This window comes from Zootoca vivipara, chromosome Z1, assembly GCF_965207765.1.
Source record: "Zootoca vivipara chromosome Z1, rZooViv2.hap1.1, whole genome shotgun sequence".
In the NCBI taxonomy this organism is placed as follows: domain Eukaryota; kingdom Metazoa; phylum Chordata; class Lepidosauria; order Squamata; family Lacertidae; genus Zootoca; species Zootoca vivipara.
In genome coordinates, this window is record NC_142583.1 from 37,244,505 (window position 1) to 37,265,303 (window position 20,799).

At 41.7% G+C, this 20,799-nt stretch overlaps 1 protein-coding gene across 2 annotated transcripts in view; it reads left to right on the forward strand.

Moving 5' to 3' along the window:
• Positions 1 to 227: 227 nt before the first annotated feature.
• Positions 228 to 20,799, forward strand: part of IQCM (IQ motif containing M) — a 114,076-nt gene continuing 93,504 nt past the window's right edge. Inside the window, exon 1 of one of the 2 annotated variants that reach the window (XM_060278649.2) lies at positions 228 to 359. The gene's annotated coding sequence lies outside the window, so the exon portion shown is untranslated. The remainder of the gene's footprint in view (positions 360 to 20,799) is intronic. The other variant, XM_088661097.1, reaches the window with a different exon arrangement.

The following is a 20,799-nucleotide window of genomic DNA, read 5'->3' on the forward strand; positions in this document are numbered from 1 at the left end:
AGGAGGACATCTGAACTCATAATTCAGAGTGATTCCATTTAGACTACACCATGAAATAATGGCTTTACCTTTTGGTCCCCCATTTTGATTTTGGGGTTGAAAATATTAGAGGGAGCATATGTTGAAAACCATCCTCTTATTGTGAAAATGGTCAGTTCTTTTCAGTCTTGTTTGTTGACATTTGTTTGATTGTTTCTCTTATTTGCTGCTGATTTGGAATCATTTTTTTCTAGGACTCTTCTGAGGCAATCCATCAGGAATCATGTAGTGAAATGTGGATGCTCTAAGGCTACAGAGGAAATCAAATTTGACTATGTACGGACTTCACTGAGATCAGACTAAGTCCATTCAGAGGGAAGGTAATACTTATTGAATATAGGCAAACATTCCACCACCCTCCTCCCCATTTCAAAGCAGGCATGAAAAATCATAGAGGGCTGCCCACTTTTCTTCGTTAGGCTATATATGAATCTTGTAAAGTAAAAGTGATACATCATAGAGAACAATAGGAAGCTACATATTTGTTTTCCTCTTTAGTTTTGTAGCGCATTGGCTCATGGGGAATTCTGTTCTTTGATTCTTCCTAGAAATGAAAAATACAGCTTGTATTATCACAGCTTCTTATTCTATTCAAGTTGTATCCCGAATAGTAATAATGGCCAGCAAATATTATTTTTGAACAAAAAGGGTCAAGTTATTTTGCTTTTTATGAACTTTACACAGGGATTGGATCCAAAGGCTACATGCCAATCCATCCACACTATACCTTTAAAGCACATTTTATGCATATATTGTTTACCCACAAAGAACTCTGGGAACTGTAGTTTGCAAGTCACAGAACGACATTCCCCAGCACCCTTAACACTACAATTTCCATGATTCTTTTTTTTTGGGGGGGGGGGGGAAACCACGTGCATTAAATGTAATTTAAATGTATGGTTGAATGTGACTTCCAAAAGCTCTTTGTGCAATCAATTTCCACTTGTACAAATCCCCTCTGCCAAACTGGAGCTTCTCAGCAGCACAGCCCACGCTGTTCAAGAGGGCACCAAATCCACTTGAAAGGCTTTTGAGGGACACAGGGAGCTTCAGTGGAGCAGAGAGGAAGAAAAGGATGACTTGTATGGGTGGTTTCCCAGTCACTCAACCCTTGAGTTCAGCCCATAGATCTTAACAGATGGACACATCTGAGACACAATTTTACTTTCTTTATATTCTTACTTCTCTTTCCCACCTTTCTGTCAAGGTAGAGTACATGTGGTTCCTAGGAGACCTTCCATGTGGGAGAATAGTCTGATAGAATACGATTAAATGTCACCCATTTAGATTAGTTGTCTCTGGAAAAGAGGCCACTAATAAATTCTGCGCTTAAATCAAATCATAGTTGCTGTATATATTTTCAAGCTAAATTGTTCATTTATAGACCTTTGTGTTAGCTTTATTTGTGATGACGAGACAGTCATTGTATAATTACTGCATCCTAATACAGAACATGCCCAGTGTACTTTATATGTAATTCAAATTCTGTAGAATTACAGTGAATTATAAATAGACTTTCAACATCGAAAGTAGGTTAAGATATACAAATCTGTTGTTTTAACCATTACAGTTATTCTCTAGTGAATCAAAGTTACCTCAAGTAATTTTAATATTGCATTTTAGTTTGTGTTAATCTTATTGAAGAATAAATATGGGTTTCCTCTTATGCAATTAGTGGAGCCAAACTATTATGAAGAGCACCGACATGTTGAATCATACATAGAAATTAGCTAGGGGTATTTCATTAACAAACTAATTCAGTTATTTCTACAGACTTATGGAAAATGATATTCACCCCTTGGGGATAACTTTTGGCAGGAGAAGATAGTTTTTCTTGGCATCTACTGTACATCACTTCAATCTTTGGTTAGTCAGTTTTCTCCTTCGTGATGGATGCTGGGCACACACTTGTTAAGAAAGTATTCAGCAGTTTATAATGCTAGAGCTTCACTTATCAGACGTTCCAAAGGGCATCCAAAACATTTGTGTAATGAATGTGTTTGGATGAATAGGGAAGCTGTGAGCTGAAAGAACACAAGTAGGACACATTTAATATCAATAACCAATGGTTCGTATAATGACAGTTCTCCTGTAGTTCCTGAGTTAGGCAGAATCTATGCCAAAAATCTACATTGTTCATCAAAGAAACTAAAGTCAAATGTTAAGAACAAACTGTGCATAACCCAATTGCTTGAGCATACCAGGGAAAGCAGGTACATCTAAATGGTGTGTTTGGTTTCACTCTGTGGAATGATGAAATGTGTACTAGGGTAGGGATGGGCAAATAGGCCATTTTCAGTTTCTCTTGGTTTCTTCTTTTTCCAGCCTTAACCAGTTCTCCACATTTCTACATCAGTTTGCAAGGGAGGGGGTGAAGTTCTCATTAGAATTTGCATGATTTCCCCCCTTCAATATATATTTTTATATGCAATTTTGCCTCATATACACATTTTTGCAAGGCAATTTGCCCTGATATAATGCATTTTTGTATGATATTTTCACCATTATATGTGTTTTATATGCCCACTTTACTCTACTATATGCACCCATTACTTGACTGGACAGCTGCATTGCAAAGGTTGGATAAGTGCAGATTTTGAAGGACAGCTATGTTTCAATTCACATAATGTTTTGGGGAAATGCGAATTTCATAAAAATCACTTTTACATGTAAATGGAACCAAATTTCTACCCCATCTCTAATTGGGGCACATGTGGGATGGGTGGGTGAGGCTGGAGCCCCATTCACCTTTGTTCCAGGACATACCGTATTGGCCTGAATATAAGCTGCACTCCCCCCCTCCCCAAATTCTGACTGTGAAAAGTTAAAGTGCGGCTTAAATTCACGACCTTACAAAAATGGACTTTTACGATATCGCTGCTGAAACAGACATACAGTAAAACTGAACGGATGTGAGTGCTTGCGGCTTAGGACCCTCGTACCTACGAGACCGCCTTCCCTGGTATGCCCCGCGGAGGAGCTTAAGGTCCACAAATAACAACATTCTGGAGATTCCGAGCCATAAGGTGGTTGGATTGGTCTCGACTAGGGCCAGGGCCTTTTCAGTACTGGCCCTGACTTGGTGGAACGCTCTTTCACAGGAGACCAGGGCCCTGCGGGATTTGTCATTTTTCCGCAGGGCTTGCAAGACGGAGCTGTTCCGCCTGGCCTTTGGGTTGGATTCAGTCTGACCCCTGTGTTTTCCTCCCTCATGATTTTTTTAAAAAATAATTTTTATTGGATTTTTGTACAAACAAGACAAACAAAACGTATATAATCTGTCCCTTCAATTACCCTCCATCCGTGAGTCCACTTCTGCCACCAGTAGTACCCGCAGGTGTTGAGAATCAAAGGGGTCCAGTATAGGGGTGGGTTTGACCTCCCCCTCCCCCCCTCATCCCCTCCCTGCCACTGAGAGGACAGGGATGGAGGGGCTCTGTGGATTGGTTTCCCCTCAGCTGCTCCTTTAACCCAAGCCTTAAACAAAACATACACACAATACATATATATATATAAAAAGACAAATAAAAATTTAAAAATTCCCCATTCTTATTTTCTTCACATTATAATTGTGACTTCCTCAGATCTCTTCTTCCTGGTTTTCCTAACTTCTCTAATTGATTGTGGCGGATTTTCTATTCTAATTCCGAATCTTATCCTTATAATATTCACTTATTCCTCCTCCTTCTTCATACTGCCCCCCCACAAGTCCCCTCCTGCCACAAGAGGAACCAGCGAGGCGCAGCACTTCAAAGGTTCCATTTTTGCGTCTGGGCTTCCCTCCCCCCTCCTCCCCCCCAGCACACCTTCTGCCACCAGGTGCTTCTGGGCAAAGAGAGGAGGGAAGGCGGCCCTCCATCCAGACACTTATCTGAACACAAAAATGTTAATACAAATTGTTTCCCAAGCCATTCTTCTACCTCCCTCCAGAAATCTAAATTTTTATATCTGTTAACTCTCCTTTCTCCTCCCGATGTCTCCCCCCCCCCTTGGATCAGCAGTCCTTTAACAAGCCAAAAATTCAGAAACCGTTATTCACTCACCAAAATACTTTTTAACTAAATTTTTTCACCCCACACCCGTTCTTTCCCACTTCCAAATCCAGGCCTCTGTCCCCCCCTCATTCTGCCTTTCCTTTCCCTCTGTTACCCATGCCCAATTTTTAGTCCCTCCAGGAGCCTTCTTTTCTTGAGTCATTAATTCATTTTGTTGTTCTTGACAACTGTCTTTTTCCTTTTCAAATCCTTGTTGTTCTTCCTCCAAGTCGCATTTTTTATAATCCACCTCAGTTTTTGCAAAATCCACTTCTTGTCCTTTACTCTCAGGTAAGCTTTCCACATTATCTTCTAAGTCCTGATCTTGAACCAAAGTCTCTAAACATGTTGGACTGGAGTGTTGCAATGTCCTATGGATGTCCTTCAGAATCTCTAGATAGTTCAGAACTGTCTCTTGGAAGCTTGGTGAATACATTGTTTTCATTCCTTCTAACCACACACAGGCAGGAGATTAGGAGGCAGAGCACACTGGAAATTTCCATTCACTCACTCTTTCCTCCATCTTGGCTGTTCCTTCCATTGTCTTTAATTTTTCAACAATAGAACATCTCTTAATTCCAGATACTTCTCTTTTAATATAATCTTGCAGCCGCTTAAACTTTCAGCAAATTTTTATGAATTTTCCTTATCTTTTACCAGTTTTGACAGCTTTGACAGCTGTCAAAAAAATTTTTCCCCCTTTGTGCACTTACTGTTCCTCGGGAGGTATCGGCACCGGGGTTTGTAAAGGAGTGAAAAGTCTTTGTTTCTTTCGGGTACTAAAACCAAAGTATCTTTTTCGGCTTTGGAATGTTTAATGCGCCTCTTAATTGACCATTAGGAAGAGATCGACTCCCGTTTTTGAATCTCTCCTGATTTTCCAAATAGTTAATTTTAAAATCCAGAAGTCCAAGTGGAGATTTCACTTACTTTGTCTTTTATTTTCTTGGAAGAATCTGCCGCTGCCCAGTAGAAGACTCGGGGCTTCGCTATGCCGGAGGTAACGATGACGTCCAAAATGGCTCCCGCGACTCCACTCCGCTGGCTCTCGGAGACTCTACTGGGTCTCCGGGCAGCAGAGGAATCGCCCAACGGAGCCTGCCGGACCTTGAGCCCTCGGGACGCCCTTCCCGAGGTTCTTACGGGGAATCCGCGCGCCCCGCGGAATTCCCCCCCCTCCGCGATGCCGGGGACTGCGGCGCTCGCAGTCCCTGCGTCTTCTTTGCCGGCGGCAGACCGGAAGTGCCTCCCTCATGGTTTTGATTGATGGACTACTTAAAATGAGACTGCATTTTAAATTTTAAATTTTAATATTGTATTTTAATTAATTGTTTTATTTTATTTTATGTCTTATTGTAATTTTATTGGTGTTAGCCGCCCTGAGCCCAGTTTTGATTGGGGAGGGCGGGGTATAAATATAAATATTATTATTATTAATTATTATTATTATTATTATTATTATTATTATTATTATTATTATTATTATTATGGGAGTGGCTTATATTGTGTCCCCCCCCCCGAATTTTAAAGGTGTGGCTTATATTCATGTGTGGCTTATATTTGGGCCAATACGGTAAGTATGCAGATGGCCTGCTATTAGTTCCAGGAAGGCAACCTCCATTGATACTACTCCATTGAGACCTCCCTCTCAGGACCAGTAGCAGGTGGTTGGTCAAGACCAGGGTAGAAGAGGAAAGGGTTAAACCTCCTTCCCTGTGTGCTATGAAAATCCCCCACATGCCTGCTATTTTTATTTCTTAAGCGCACATGATTTCAAGTCATGCTTACTGTCACATCAAATTTGGTCCTCAGTTGGTAGGAACTCTGTGCAGTGTGATGTCTGGGGCACATCAGCCTGAGAATGTGCTTCCTAGAATGTACTCGGCACTCTTTTGTGGTCATGTTGGGTATCCCCCCTCCCCCGTAATGCTCCCTTTCTCCTTGTCATGGAAATCCAGAATTTTGTGACATACAGATTTTTAAACAAATCGTAGCTCCAGTATTGATTTCCCAATCTTACCTATTAGTATTGGAGATTTACCTGCTATTAGTACTGGTGGAAAAACTTTCATTGGCACAAATAGAACCTCCCCCCCCCAAAAAAAAGAAATGTGGAGTAGGACTGCAGCAGGGGGCAAAGGCCTTACAACCCAACACCCGCCCACCTCTCCAGAGCCAGGATCTTGTCCCAGAATACATTCCCCACACATGCTATTTACTTCTTAAAAAACCATTTGTGCCATTGCTAATTGTGAGAATGGCACCAGAGGTGAATTTAGGGGAGTGCAACCAATTTGCCCACACTGGGTGCTGAGTTGAGAGGGCACCACAACAATGACTTGGAAGGAAAGGTGAGAGGTGGCAGTGGGGGGCAGGGGAGGAATTTTGGCATTGCACAGGGCACTGTTGAAATTCAAAAGCCCAAAGTCCACCACTGACAGCATTTCATCTAGTTTGGCGTAGTAGAAAAAGTGACATTAATGTCCTATGTGTAACTGTAGCCCATTTCCCCTAAAAAAAATTAGACATGTTTTCAAACAGAACAATAATGTTAACATCTTGTCCAAATATTATACATTTCATCGGCAGTGTAAGTAGATTTCTCTAGTGGAGATTGCACTGCTTCAGTGTCAGATGTAACGTTTTAAGTCCTGATTTTTAAAATAATTGTTTGCTGTTATGTGATTGCAATTTATTATGCCTAAAGCAACCTGAGGACACTTTGGAAATTGAGATGATTCATTTTAAGTGTTTTATCCTAGTGAGCAAAATTTTAATCATCTGGTTTTCTAATCCCAGCTCTGTTACTGGCACAGTCTGTAAACTTGGCAAGGTCAATTCATCTGCTCTGGCTTCAGTTATTCCAGCTACAAAATCATTAAGAAGGACTCTCTGGTAGATGTGTTTACTTATGGCTTTGTGGATATTATAAAGAAGTCAGAGACAGCTATAAATTGTTGAAACCAATTTTCTTTTTAGGATTCTGCATGCCAGTATCTAGTATGCAGTATTTTATCATAATTAATTACAGTGGTACCTCGGTTTATGAACACAATTGGTTCCGGAAGTCTGTTCATAAACTGAAGCGTTCATAAACTGAAGCGAACTTTCCCATTGAAAGTAATGGAAAGTGGATTAATCCGTTCCAGACGGTCCGCGAAGTAACTGTTCATAAACTGAAGCGAACTTTCCCATTGAAAGTAATGGAAAGTGGATTAATCCGTTCCAGACGGGTCCGCGGAGTACTTAAACTGAAGCGTTCATAAACTGAAACATGGGTGTAATTGGTTCCGGAAGTCTGTTCATAAACTGAAGCGTTCATAAACTGAAGCGAACTTTCCCATTAAAAGTAATGGAAAGAGAATTAATCCATTCCAGATGGGTCCGCGGCGTTCATAAACCGAAAATTCATAAACCGAGGTGTTCATAAACCGAGGTTCCACTGTATGACCAGCAGAGTTATAAAATGAATAATTTACAGACCTATTGGCCACATCTGTATCAAAGCTCTAGAATTTCGCTTTCCCTTGAAACTTCAATGAAAAGTAATTTTGTCTTTACATATGGGATTGATTCACTGACCTCTTACAATGCAATCAGTCCCACTAGTACTAGATATTGTTGTTGTTGTTGTCAATTAAATTTCTATACCACTATTCATCCGAGGATCACAGGGTGGTTTAAAAAAACACAGCAATACATAACATAGTGTGTATATATACCAATTATTCCCCAATGTATACCAATTACCCCCTACAGTTTAAAAAGTCATAGATTGTTTAATTAGCCAAAGGGGCCTGGGAGAATAATAATAATAATAATAATAATAATAATAATAATAATAATAATAATAATTTATACCCGGGCTCAGGGCGGCTGACATCAACAAGATCACAACAAAACGTAAAAGAAAGAAAAACAATTGATTAAAATGCAGATTAAAATACAATCCAGATTTAAAAGAGGAATGTTTTGCCTGGTGCCTAAAGATATGTAACTAAGGCACCAGGCAATGCTGAGGAGAGCATTCCGCAAGCAGGGAGCCACCACAGAAAAGGCCCATTCTTATGTTGCTTGTTCTCTGGACCTCTCATGAAGAATTCAGCAGCAGCTGAAGATTCTGAACTGTCTTCAGAGGCAGCCCCACATATAACATGTTGCAGTAATCAAACCTAGAGGTTACCAGGTCAAATATTATCAAATTCACTTTGTAAGTTTAGCACAGGGGTCAGCAAACTTTTTCAGCAGGGGGCCGGTCCACTGTCCCTCAGACCTTGTGGGGGGGGGGGGACGGACTATATTTTGGGGAAAAAATATGAACAAATCCCTATGCCCCACAAATAACCCAGAGATGCATTTTAAATAGAAGGACACATTCTACTCATGTTAAACACGCTGATTCCCGGACCATCCACGGGCCGGATTTAGAAGGCGATTGGTCTAGATCTGGCCCCTGGGCCTTAGTTTCGCTACCCATGGTATAGCATGTCTAAGCAAATCTCCATAAAGAAATACATTAGCTCCATAAGTAGTGCCGGATTTATGTATGAGTTAAACAAGCTATAGCCCCACTCTCTTGCTCCCCCCCCAAAAAATGTAAAGGAAAAAAAACCCCTGGATGTACATTCCCCAAATATAAGATAAAAAAACAAAATAAAACCTACATACAGCAACAGTGTTCTGTGTTGTGTAGGCTCCTATTTGTTATGTACAAATGGCTTTAGACACCTATTAGGTCCATAAACTGCCATATATTCAACACAATAAACAGCAACAATTTGTTGTTGACAAAGGACAGCTGGACATATAAAGGGCCCCATTACTTTCAGTAGCTTAGGTCCTCATCAAACCTAAATCCGGCCAAGTCTGTAAGCAGTGTGCACAAATATCTTAAGCTGAACAGTTGACTGGGTATGATAGAACAATTCTTGCCTCATTACTTGTTGCAATATTCTGCTTCATCAGGTGACTAGTGCCAATATGGTTGACAATACTAGCATATTTTTTAATAGAGTGCATTTGCTTCAGGAACATTATATCCACACCTCTGTGTTTCCATGACACCATATTCAGGAGTACAATCACTGTGCAATATTGGAACAGCCATAGGTCAGTAGTAGATCACTTGTGCTGCAAGCAAATGATATTTGGTTTGATCCCTCGTAGCCAGGATTAAAAGGATATCAAGATTGTAGGGCTAGGGAACACCTCTCTGCTTGCCATATTGGATTGCTGCTGTCAGTCAATGTAGAGTGGACTAGACTTGGTTGAAAGGGAGATTCATAGGGACATTAGCATTCTGTTTCCATATGTGGATGATCCTTTTAGCATTATTTTCTTGGCAAATAACACACTCGGAAGCTTCTACTTATTGAAGTTATATCAAATTATATATTCTACATACTCTAAAATGTACATATTCTTAACTTTAAGTGATGTTGAATACATACTTCTCAGAATAGTAGACATTTATTCATAGTAATCTTAATCTTCTTTCAGTCCAATTATACAACTGGGTGTAAAACAATACTGATTCTATTACAGTATGTCTTTCCAGGATACGTTACAACTTGCATAAATTGTTGCAGTTTTCTCTTAGATTAGTTGAGATGGAGTGGTGCAATTAATTCAAGAAGGTGAATAAATGTTACTTATATTCTGATATATTCAGCAAAAACAAGACCTGGAGTTGACTGTGGCTCAGATCATCAGCTTCTTATAGCAAAATTCCAGCTTAAACTGAAGAAAGTAGGAAAAACCACTGGGCCAGTAAGATACAATCTAAATCAAATCCCTTATGAATACACAGTGGAAGTGAGGAACAGGTTTAAGGATTTAGATTTGGTGAAAAGAGTGCCTGAAGAACTATGGATGGAGGCTCGTAACATTATACAGGAGGCAGCAACGAAAACCATCCCAAGGAAAAGGAAATGCAAGAAAGCAAAATGGCTGTCCAACGAGGCCTTACAAATAGCGGGGGAGAGGAGGCAAGCAAAATGCGAGGGAGATAGTGAAAGATACAGGAAACTGAATGCAGATTTCCAAAAAAACAGCAAGGAGAGACAAGAGGGCCTTCTAAAATGAGCAATGCAAAGAAATAGAGGGAAACAATAGAATGGGGAAAACCAGAGATCTGTTCAAGAAAATTGGAGATATGAAAGGAACATTTCGTACAAAGATTACCATAATAAAGGACAAAAGTGGTAAGGACCTAACAGAAGCAGAAGACATCAAGAAGAGGTGGCAAGAATACACAGAGGAATTATACCAGAAAGATCTGGAGGTCTTGTACACCCCAGGTAGTGTGGTTGATGACCTTGAGCCAGACATCCTGGAGAGTGAAGTCAAATGGGCCTTAGAAAGCACTGCTAATAACAAGGCCAGTGGAAGTGATGATATTCCAGCTGAACTATTTAAAATTTTAAAAGATAATGCTGTTAAGGTGCTACACCCAATATGCCAGCAAGTTTGGAAAACTCAGCAGTGGCCAGAGGATTGGAGAAGATCAGTCTACATCCCAATTCCAAAGAAGGGCAGTGCCAAAGAATGCTCCAACTACCGCACAATTGAGCTCATTTCACACGCTAGCAAGGTTATGCTTAAAATTCTACAAGGCAGGCTTAGGCAGTATGTGGATCGAGAACTCCCAGAAGTGCAAGCTGGATTTCGAAGGGGCAGAGGAACCAGAGACCAAATAGCAAACATGCGCTGGATTATGGAGAAAGCTAGAGAATTCCAGGAAAACATCTACTTCTGCTTCATTGACTATGCAAAAGCCTTTGACTGTGTCGACCACAGCAAACTATGGCAAGCTCTTAAAGAAATGGGAGTGCCTGATCACCTCATCTGTCTCCTGAGAAATCTTTATGTGGGACAAGAAGCTACAGTTAGAACTGGATATGGAACAACTGATTGGTTCAAAATTGGGAAAGGAGTACGACAAGGTTGTATATTGTCTCCCTGCTTATTTAACTTATATGCAGAATTCATCATGCGAAAGGCTGGACTTCCGGTGAAGGCGCCCTGAGAGCGAGTCACGAAAACTTGGAGCTCCGCGTTTGCAGAGTTTAACCAAGAGGATAGTGGTGTTTAAAGGGGGGGGTGCTTAGCGTCAAAGCCCCCTCCAAACGACGAAAGCACGGGGTTTTCGTCGGAAGAATAAGAAAAGTGGCAAAAGGGACAGAACTCCGCTACCGGCACTATTTGTGGAGGCGGCGGAGAGGAGTCCAGCTTTCTAACTACAGACGCCATTATTGCGACGCGGAAGACTTGCCCGGTAAGCGCCTGAAACTCACCGACTTAAAGATTATTAAGAGAGGGCCCCCCCCCCGTGAAGAACGGAGGATTAATGACAAAAAGATAATTATTAAAAAGAGAAACCTCGCAGCAATTAAAAGCGCTGCCTAAGAGATCAGCGGGAGAGGCGCCGGGGGGGGGGGGGGAGAGAACAAAGTCGGAGAAACACTGTATCACCGGCAAAAGAATAGCTGTAACAACTGCTTGTGTATAAGAGTTATTTGGAAGAAAGTATCACAATTTAAGCTACAAGAAGGTTTTGACTGCTGTGTACCAAAGTATGTTTTAAAACGGAGACTGAGAGACTGCATAATTGTTATACGACCCGGTCCGACTGTGATTTGCGGCTTGAGACTGTCTTTAAGAAGAAGGGGGAGGAAGAGCGAAAGAGAAAGGACTAAATAACATCTTTGTAGAGAGGGGGACGAGGCAAAGAGAAAGAGAGGAAGAAAGGAAAGAGGGAAGAGGGGCTTGAAATTACTGAAAGAAAATGGCGATTGCTCACTTCTGCTAAACTGTTAAAACAAACACTCTCTAAGGAAGTGGGCGAATTTTGATGGACAGATAGGAGCGACACCTAGCGGTTGACTGCCTTAATGACACCCCACCCCACCCCCTATAGAGCTGGTGATTCTATGACTTCCAACTCTCTCCGGTGAACACAATTGTATTTGGAACCCCCCACTTAGAGACTGAAACTTGAATATTTGGAATTTCTTACATTTTTAATTCTATGTTTAAGTCCCCAATTCCAATTTTTGATATAATGATTTGTTAGAGCCCTTGAAAGGAGATTCCCACATAAGAAGGTGCGGGGCGCATAATAGGTGATTAAGGTGAACCTGGAGAACCAGTGGATACCTGTCTTGGATAAAAGAAGAGCTAGGAAGAAGTGCAAGACGATGGGATCAAAAACCAGAGCAGCTACGGTGGCTTCAAAACGCCAATCTCTTACGGGAGAGAATGATCCTCTAGGTGACGTCAAGGATTTGATCACCGAGATGAACAAAACTTTAATTACGGAAATAAATAAAACTCTAAACGACAAATTGGATTCTGTTGAGGCCAAATTAGAGAACAATTCCAAAGTGATCTCAGAACTGACTGGCCAAATCAAGGAACTCTTTGGCAAAAATAAGGAAATGGAAAAAGCGGTGAAAGAGCTAAACACCAAGGTCAACAATCAAGAGGACAACATTGGTAAACTGACAGCAGAGAGCAAAGACCTGAAAAGAATGCAAGAAAGGAATGATAAAGAGAGGAGAGAACTACTAAAGGCACAAGAGGAGCTGGCGGACCAACTGGCCTTAGTAGAAATGAGGCAGAAAGAATTAATTCTTCGTTTGAGAGGCGTCCCCGAAAGACAAGGTGAGAGGATCGACGAGAAGATATGTAAAGAACTGGCGGTATGGCTTGGTGTCAAAGAGGATGAGCTGACGTTAGACGTGGACAAAATATACCGAGTCAGAGGGGACAGATCCAAGAAATTTAAAGGACCCGGGGACTGTTTGATATTTCTAAACTCTGGTTTGCTAAAAGATAAAATTTTACAAAGAAAGAAACAGGAACCCCTGGTGATCGAAGGCAAGAGTATTGCCGTCTTCAAGGAGATCCCGAAACGGTTCAGACTTAAGAGACAAAAATATAAAAGACTGACAGACGCCCTAACAAGAAAGGGGATCTGGTATGTGTGGGAATTTCCTGAAGGTCTCACTTTCACATTTAAAGAAAGAAGAAAAACGATAAAGAGTGTTGAAGACGCAGAATCCTTTTTGGAGAGATCAGGGAGGGAACTGGTGGAAAGGGGAGAGGAGGAGGAGGAAGAGAGTTGAAATTGAAACAAGTTGCAAGGAAAAATTCATAATTTGTAATAGAGAGTAAGTTCTATTAAGAGGGTGGGGATGAGGGGATTACAATATTGAGTGCTAGAAATTTATGTAGTAAGTCTTCTTTACTCCTCTTATTGAAATAATAAAGTTAACTATTTTGAAGAAAGAGAAGTAAGTTATTAGAGAAATATTTTAACGCATACATAGACAGATATACATATAGATATATATAACAACAATAATATTAATAACATCAAAATAATTATGGAACTAAATATTGTGTCATGGAACATAAATGGATTGAATTGCAAGAGGAAAAGGAATAGGGTGGAACATGTATTAAAAAAAGGAGATTGGAATGTGATTTGTTTACAGGAAACACATGTGGTAAGAAAACATGAAAGGGTCTTAAAGAATGAACGATTGGGGAGAGAGCATGTATCGGCCGACAAGAAGAAGAAAAAAAGAGGAGTAGTAACATATGTAAAAGGGAATTTAAAATCAGAAAAGGTATTTCAGGATGATGAAGGGAGGGTGGTAGGGGTAAGAATCTATACACCCAAAGGGAAAGTAATAGTGATAAATATATACGCACCTAATGGATGCAAATCTGGATTCTTCCACAAAATTGAACAAATATTAAGTGAGGTTATTGATGGGGATGAGATAATATTCGCGGGCGACTTTAATGGTGTTGTATTACCAAGCTTAGATAGATCAAGTGATACCAAGAAAGGAGGCAAGTTGCCGAAAGCTTTCTTTCAAATAATTGAAAATTATGAGTTAAAAGATATGTGGAGACTCCAACATCCAATGGAAAGGAAATATACGTTTTTTTCCGAGGCAAAACAGTCAGCTTCCAGGATAGACATAATATGGGTCTCCACAGGTCTAGCAACATTGATTAAAAAGTGTGAGATTATGGCTAAATCGGTAACCGACCATAACCCGATAATGGTAAAGATTAGGGAAGAGAGAAAAAGTATTAAAAGGTGGAGAATGGACGACAGACTATTGGAAGACGAGGTCTTTGTTGGGAAACTGAGGGAGTTGGTGAGGGAATTCTTTCAGCTTAATGTATCGCCAGAGGTAAATTTAACATCTGTATGGGATGCTAGTAAGGCCTTTATCCGAGGGTTGTACATACAACAGAAAAGTAGATATAGGAGAGACAAGCAGGAAAAGATAGAAAAATTGAAATCTGAGATAGAATTAAAAGAAAAAGAATTGGGGAAAAACCCAAAAAATGTTAATATGAAGACACAAATGAAAGTGTTACAGAACAATTTAAAACAATTAATGGATGAAGAAATAGAGAATAGAATTATATGGGCAAAACAAAGAACCTTTGAATTGGGAAGTAGATCCGGTAAATTATTGGCCTGGCAATTAAGGAAGAGACGGAGTCAGCAACAAATTATTGCAATAAAGGATGGGGGAAAGCTTAAGACCAACCCAGATGAAATACAAGATGGCTTTGTGAAATATTATAGTAAATTGTATAAAGGGGAAAACATTAATAATAAGAAATTAGAAGAATATTTAGATAAATTCACTGGATTTGGCATCAGTTTAGAAGAATTGGAGAATTTAAATAAACCAATTTCATATCAAGAAATAACAGACGAGATAAATAAACTCAAATTGGGGAAATCACCAGGCACGGATGGCCTAACAGGAAAACATTATAAAGTGTTACAAAACGAATTAAAAGAAGTGTACAAGGTAATGGTAGACGGAATTCTAGAGGGAAGAGAGTTTCCGAAATCGTGGCAAGATACATACATTACCCTGATACCTAAGGATATTGAGAGAAGAGAAGAAATAGGGAATTACAGGCCAATTTCACTATTAAATATTGATTATAAAGTATTTGCTGGAATTTTAGCCAATAGGATAAAATGTGTATTAAATAAAGTAATAGGCAAAGAACAACAAGGCTTTCTACCCCAAAGGAAGATGTCTAGTAATATCAGAATCCTGCTAGATATGTTTGAATATGTGGAATGGAATCCTAGCAAGAAGACAGCTTTCATATTCTTGGACGCCAAAAAGGCATTTGATAATTTGGCATGGGAATTTATGATAGGGGCGTTGAAGAAATTAGGAATTAAAGGAAGATTTATGGAGGGAATAAAGGCCATATATAGTAAACAGCTGGCGAGGTTGATCATTAATGGGGACATAACAAAAGAATTTGAAATTTCTAAGGGAACGCGGCAGGGATGCCCATTGTCCCCACTATTATTCATATGGGCATTGGAATTCCTAATAAAAGATATCCAAATGGATAGGAACCTCAAGGGTATATCGGTTGGGAGAAGTGAGTTCAAATTGCGAGCTTTTGCCGACGATTTGATAATAATGTTGGAAGATCCCGTGGAGACCCTACCCAAATTGAAAGGTAAATTATTAGATTATGGCAAGGTAGCGGGATTAAAAGTGAATAATCAAAAAACGAAATTGATGATTAAAAATATAAGAAAGGAGGAAGAAAGGGAAATACAAAGGATTAGTGGGTGGGAAATAGTGAGGAAAATTAAATATTTGGGAATTACTATTTCCAATAATAAAGCAGATCTATTTGACAATAATTATGATAAAATCTGGAAGAAAATAAAAGAGGATTTAGAGAATTGGAAGGGACTGAATCTAGCATTCACAGGCAGGATTGCCGCAATTAAAATGATGGTCTTACCTAAATTGATTTTTTTATTTCAAATGTTGCCGATAAAATTAAAAAAAGAAACATTCGAAACATGGAAAAGAGATCTAAATAATTTTATTTGGCAAGGAAAAAAGGCAAGAATACAATATAGGTTGTTAACAGACGCAAAAGAAAGAGGAGGTTTGGGAGTCCCGAATCTGAGACTGTATTATGCTGCATCCTGCTTGTGTTGGACGAAGGAATGGTTCCTGTTGGATGATTTGGAGTTATTGAAACTGGAAGGCTTTAGAAATATTGGAGGTTGGCACGCATACCTATTAAAAGAAAAGAAAGGTGAATATACATCCTTCAAAAATCATATATTTAAAAAACCCCTATTCGATATTTGGGAAGAATTTAGATGTTTATTAGAACCTAAAATACCATGGTGGGCTTCACCCGTAGAAATGTCAGCAACAAGCAAGGAACCCAAAGGAAATAATTGGCCGACATATAAAGAATTGATCGAGAAAATAGATGACCAATATGAGCTAAAACCATATAACCAAATTGAGCAATATTGTCAAAGTTGGCTACACTACCTTCAACTACAATCGATCTTCAAAGAACACAAAGTAATTGGATTTGAAGACGAGAGATCAAAATTACAAGAACTATTATTAGAAAATCAGGGGAGACCATTGGCGAAAATTTACAAATTCTTATTAGAGTGGGAAATGAAAGATGAGATGGTAAAAGATGTAATGATAAAATGGGCAAAAGATATAGGGAGGGTAATTTATGTTAAACAGTGGGAGAAATTATGGAGTAAAGACATAAATTTCACAGCATGTATGACAATAAGGGAAAATATATGGAAAATGGTTTACAGGTATCATCTTACACCAGCAAAATTAGCTAAAATTTATAGAAACAACCAAGATAAATGTTGGAAATATAAAGAGAAATTGGGCGACTTTTTTCATTGCTGGTGGAGTTGCGACAGGATTAGCTCATATTGGTCAAATATTTACGAGGAAATGAAAAAAATGCTTAGATTCACATTCGAGAAAAAACCTGAGATCTTGCTGCTGAGCATGATCCCGGAGGATATACCAAAGGACAGGAAGAATATACTTCTTTATGCGTGTGCGGCCGCTAGAATGCTGATCGCCCAAAATTGGAAAGGAGATAAGGTTCCAACTATTCAAGACTGGCATATAAAATTGATTGAATACATGACACTAGCAAAGTTAACCGCAACGATCAGAGGGATACCAAAACAAACAATCAAAGATGAGTGGAAATATGTAGATGAATACTTTTACAAACAAAAAATAAGCACAAAATTAGTGATATGTTTAGATTAAGAGATACAAGAGGATAGGAAATAAGGTGATGGGAAAAGAGAAAGGTAATCAATCTAAAATAAAAGGAGAAGCTTAGTAAAATTTAATTATGTGAGGGAACCGATGATAAGTTTTGGGAAGTCAAAACTCTATCCTATTTTACACTTTTCTTATCTTCACTCTATCTATCTTCATCCTCTGTTCATCTTCCCCTCCCCTTCCCTCCCTCCCTTCCCTACTCTACCTCCCCCGTCCCACCTCCCCTTACCATTGACCTACCTGGGTCCTTTTCTCTGTTCGCTCTTCCTTTGTTCACTCTTCCTTTATTCTTATTCTTTCTTTTGTCCGGCTTGTCTGGTTTCCTATATTCTAGGCCCCCAGATCCGAGACTGTAAAGACCAAGTTTTGGATTAGTGGGATTTCATGGCCGATTTCAGAATGCTATGATTGGAAAAAGGCTGTTTATTTGTTATATGTATTTTCTGGTTTTGTAATTGGATTATATGTATTTTCTTTTTTTATATATGTATTTTCTTTGTAATTTTGTAATTTTGTAATTTTTAATAAGTAATAAAGGTTTTCTTAAAAAACAACAACAACAACAAAAAACAACAACGAAAGGCTGGACTAGATGAATCCCAAACGGGAATTAAGATTGCCGGTAGAAATATCAACAACCTCAGATATGCTGATGACACAACCTTGATGGCAGAAAGTGAGGAGGAATTAAAAAACCTTTTAATGAGGGTGAAAGAGAAGAGCGCAAAATATGGTCTGAAGCTCAACATAAAAAAAAAAACCAAGATCATGGCCACTGGTCCCATCACCTCCTGGCAAATAGAAGGGGAAGAAATGGAGGCAGTGAGAGATTTTACTTTCTTGGGCTCCTTGATCACTGCAGATGGTGACAGCAGTCACGAAATTAAAAGATGCCTGCTTCTTGGGATAAAAGCAATGACAAACCTAGACAGCATCTTAAAAAGCAGAGACATCACCTTGCCTACAAAGGTCCGTATAGTTAACGCTATGGTTTTCCCAGTAGTGATGTATGGAAGTGAGAGCTGGACCATAAAGAAGGCTGATCGCCGAAGAATTGATGCTGTCAGAGGGCCTGATATGGCTACTCTAGAGTAACGACTCCAGCATGGTCTTTTAAGGCTTTTATTAAGTGCTGATTATTTACAGTGTTCAGAGCGGTAAAAATGCATCCTTAAGGTGAGGTGTCAGAACCTCCGAATGGCGATTGGCGGGTTTTCTTCCAGCACCAAAGCTTTGGCAGACCCAACCTCTTCCCCCTACGTTTGCGTCGCAATTCGGGAGTTGGGGGGATTGGCCTCCCCCCCGTGCGTCCAACTTCCTGTCCCACCTGGGGCATGGGCTCCACAACCTTGCCTGAGCCTCGGACACCACTTCCTGACTCTCCGCTGGAGGCAGAGCTCTCCTTACTCTCTCCAGCGCTTGGGGATGGGCTGGAACTTAAGATGGGAGGGACTTCCCTGTATCCCTTGTCCCTCACATCCACCCCCCTCCCAGGCTCCTCTCCCCCCCTCCCTAGGGGCTCTCTGCTTGCTGGGGACGAGTGAAACCCCAAGAAGTCTGTGGCATCCGAGCCTGTGGGTGTAAAAATTTCCTCCCAATCCTGCGATCTTTCCCCTTCCCCCTGAGAAGACGGGAATCCCAAGAAGTCAGTGGCGTCAGAGCTGGTGGGAGTAAAAATGTTCCGCCAGTCCTCTCCTGCCTCTGACGTAGTCGACCTCGGTGAAACCCACACCTCTTCTTCCGTATCCTCAAATTCCGCTTCCCATCTCCATGGAGAGCTGCTGCCTGCGATCTCTTCCTCCCGCCCCTCCCCCTCTCCCTCCCTTTCCATGTGCCAGGGCTTGGGCCTGTGGGGGAACAGGGCGTGGAACTCTTCCACTAAAAATTCCTCAGGTACTTCCGTGGCCGGTATCCACTCATTGTGGGACGGCGGAGTGTCCTCCCATGCTATCAGGTACTCCAGCCCTCTCACCCCTCTCCTTGAGTCTAAAATCTCAGTTGCCTCATTGAGCTGTCGGGCGTCTCCCGTCTCCCCCCCTCCCTCTGGAGGCTGATCGCTGTCCCTGAACCTGGTACTTTCTCTGTACAGCGACAGCAGTGATCTATGAAACACTGGGTGCACTCTCATGTCCTCAGGCAGTGCTAGCCTGAAGGCTACCGGGTTGACCTGTTGCGTGACCGTGAAGGGGCCCAGCCTCCTGGGTGCTAACTTCTTGCATCGCCCCCTGGTGGGAAGACCTTCCGAGGATAACCAAACCTTGTCCCCCACCCTGATGACCTCTCCCGGTCGCCTGTGGCGATCTGCCCCCTTCTTGTACGCTTCCTTGGCCCTCTCCAAGTGTTCTCTGAGCTGCTGGTGCACCGTCTCCAGGTCCTCTGCCCAATCCTCTGCCTGTGGGCCCTCTTCCTCCTCCTCCCCCTCCCTCTCCGGGAAAGATCTGAGGTCGCGCCCGTAGTTGGCCTTAAAGGGCGACACCCCTGTGGAGACGTGCACCGCATTGTTGTAGGCAAATTCTGCCAGTGGCAGGCGATCCACCCAGTCCGTTTGCCTCTGGCTGACGTAACATCTCAGGTACTGCTGCAGAATGGCGTTGACCCGCTCCGCCTGTCCATTGGTCTGCGGGTGCCGAGCCGTAGACAAACTGACCTCCACCTGCAGGAGGTTCATTAGCCGCCGCCAGAACCTGGAAACAAATTGGCGGCCACGATCCGAAATAACTCTTAAAGGCAATCCATGCAGTCTGAATACGTGGTCAACAAACAGTTTGGCCGTCTCTTCTGCCGAGACCGCCCTGGCACACGGTATAAAGTGGCACATTTTGGACATGAGGTCCACCACCACCAGCACTGCGGTCTTGCCCCTGGACGACGGCAGGTCTGTGATGAAGTCCATGGACACTACTTCCCACGGCCTGTGCGGTGTGCCTAATGGCTCCAGCAAACCTGCTGGTGGCGCTCTGACCACCTTTGCTCGCTGGCAGGTGTCACATCCCCTTACATAATCCCGAACATCCTCCCGCACCCCTGGCCACCAGAAGTGTCTCATGACTAGGTGAGTGGTTTTGTCCCTTCCGAAATGACCCGCCGTTGGGTTGTCGTGCATCTGCTTGAGGACCTTACCTCTCAGCTGTTTGGTGGGCAGGTACAGGGCTCCCCTGTAAAAAAGCAAACCCCTCCTTTCCTCAAAGTCTTTAGCCTGCTCCCTCCCCCCTCGCAGCTCTCTGAAGATGCGGGAGGCAAACTCATCTGCTGCCGTCAGTGCTGTGAGTTCTGCCTCGCTCACCACTGCTGCTCCGCAGGACCATGCTGATGGGGGGAAAATGTGCCTGGGCGCTGGTGGCGACTCCTGCTCCATGTACTCTGGTTTGCGGGAGAGGGCATCCGCCCTGACATTCTGCTCCCCCGGGATGTAGTGGATGGAGAAGTTGAAGTTCGAGAAGAACTCTGCCCACCGTATCTGTCGCTGGTTGAGCACCCTGGCCGTTCTCCAGAACTCCAGGTTCTTGTGGTCTGTGCACACCTGGATGGGGTGCTTGGCGCCCACCAGGAAGTGTCGCCAGTGCTGG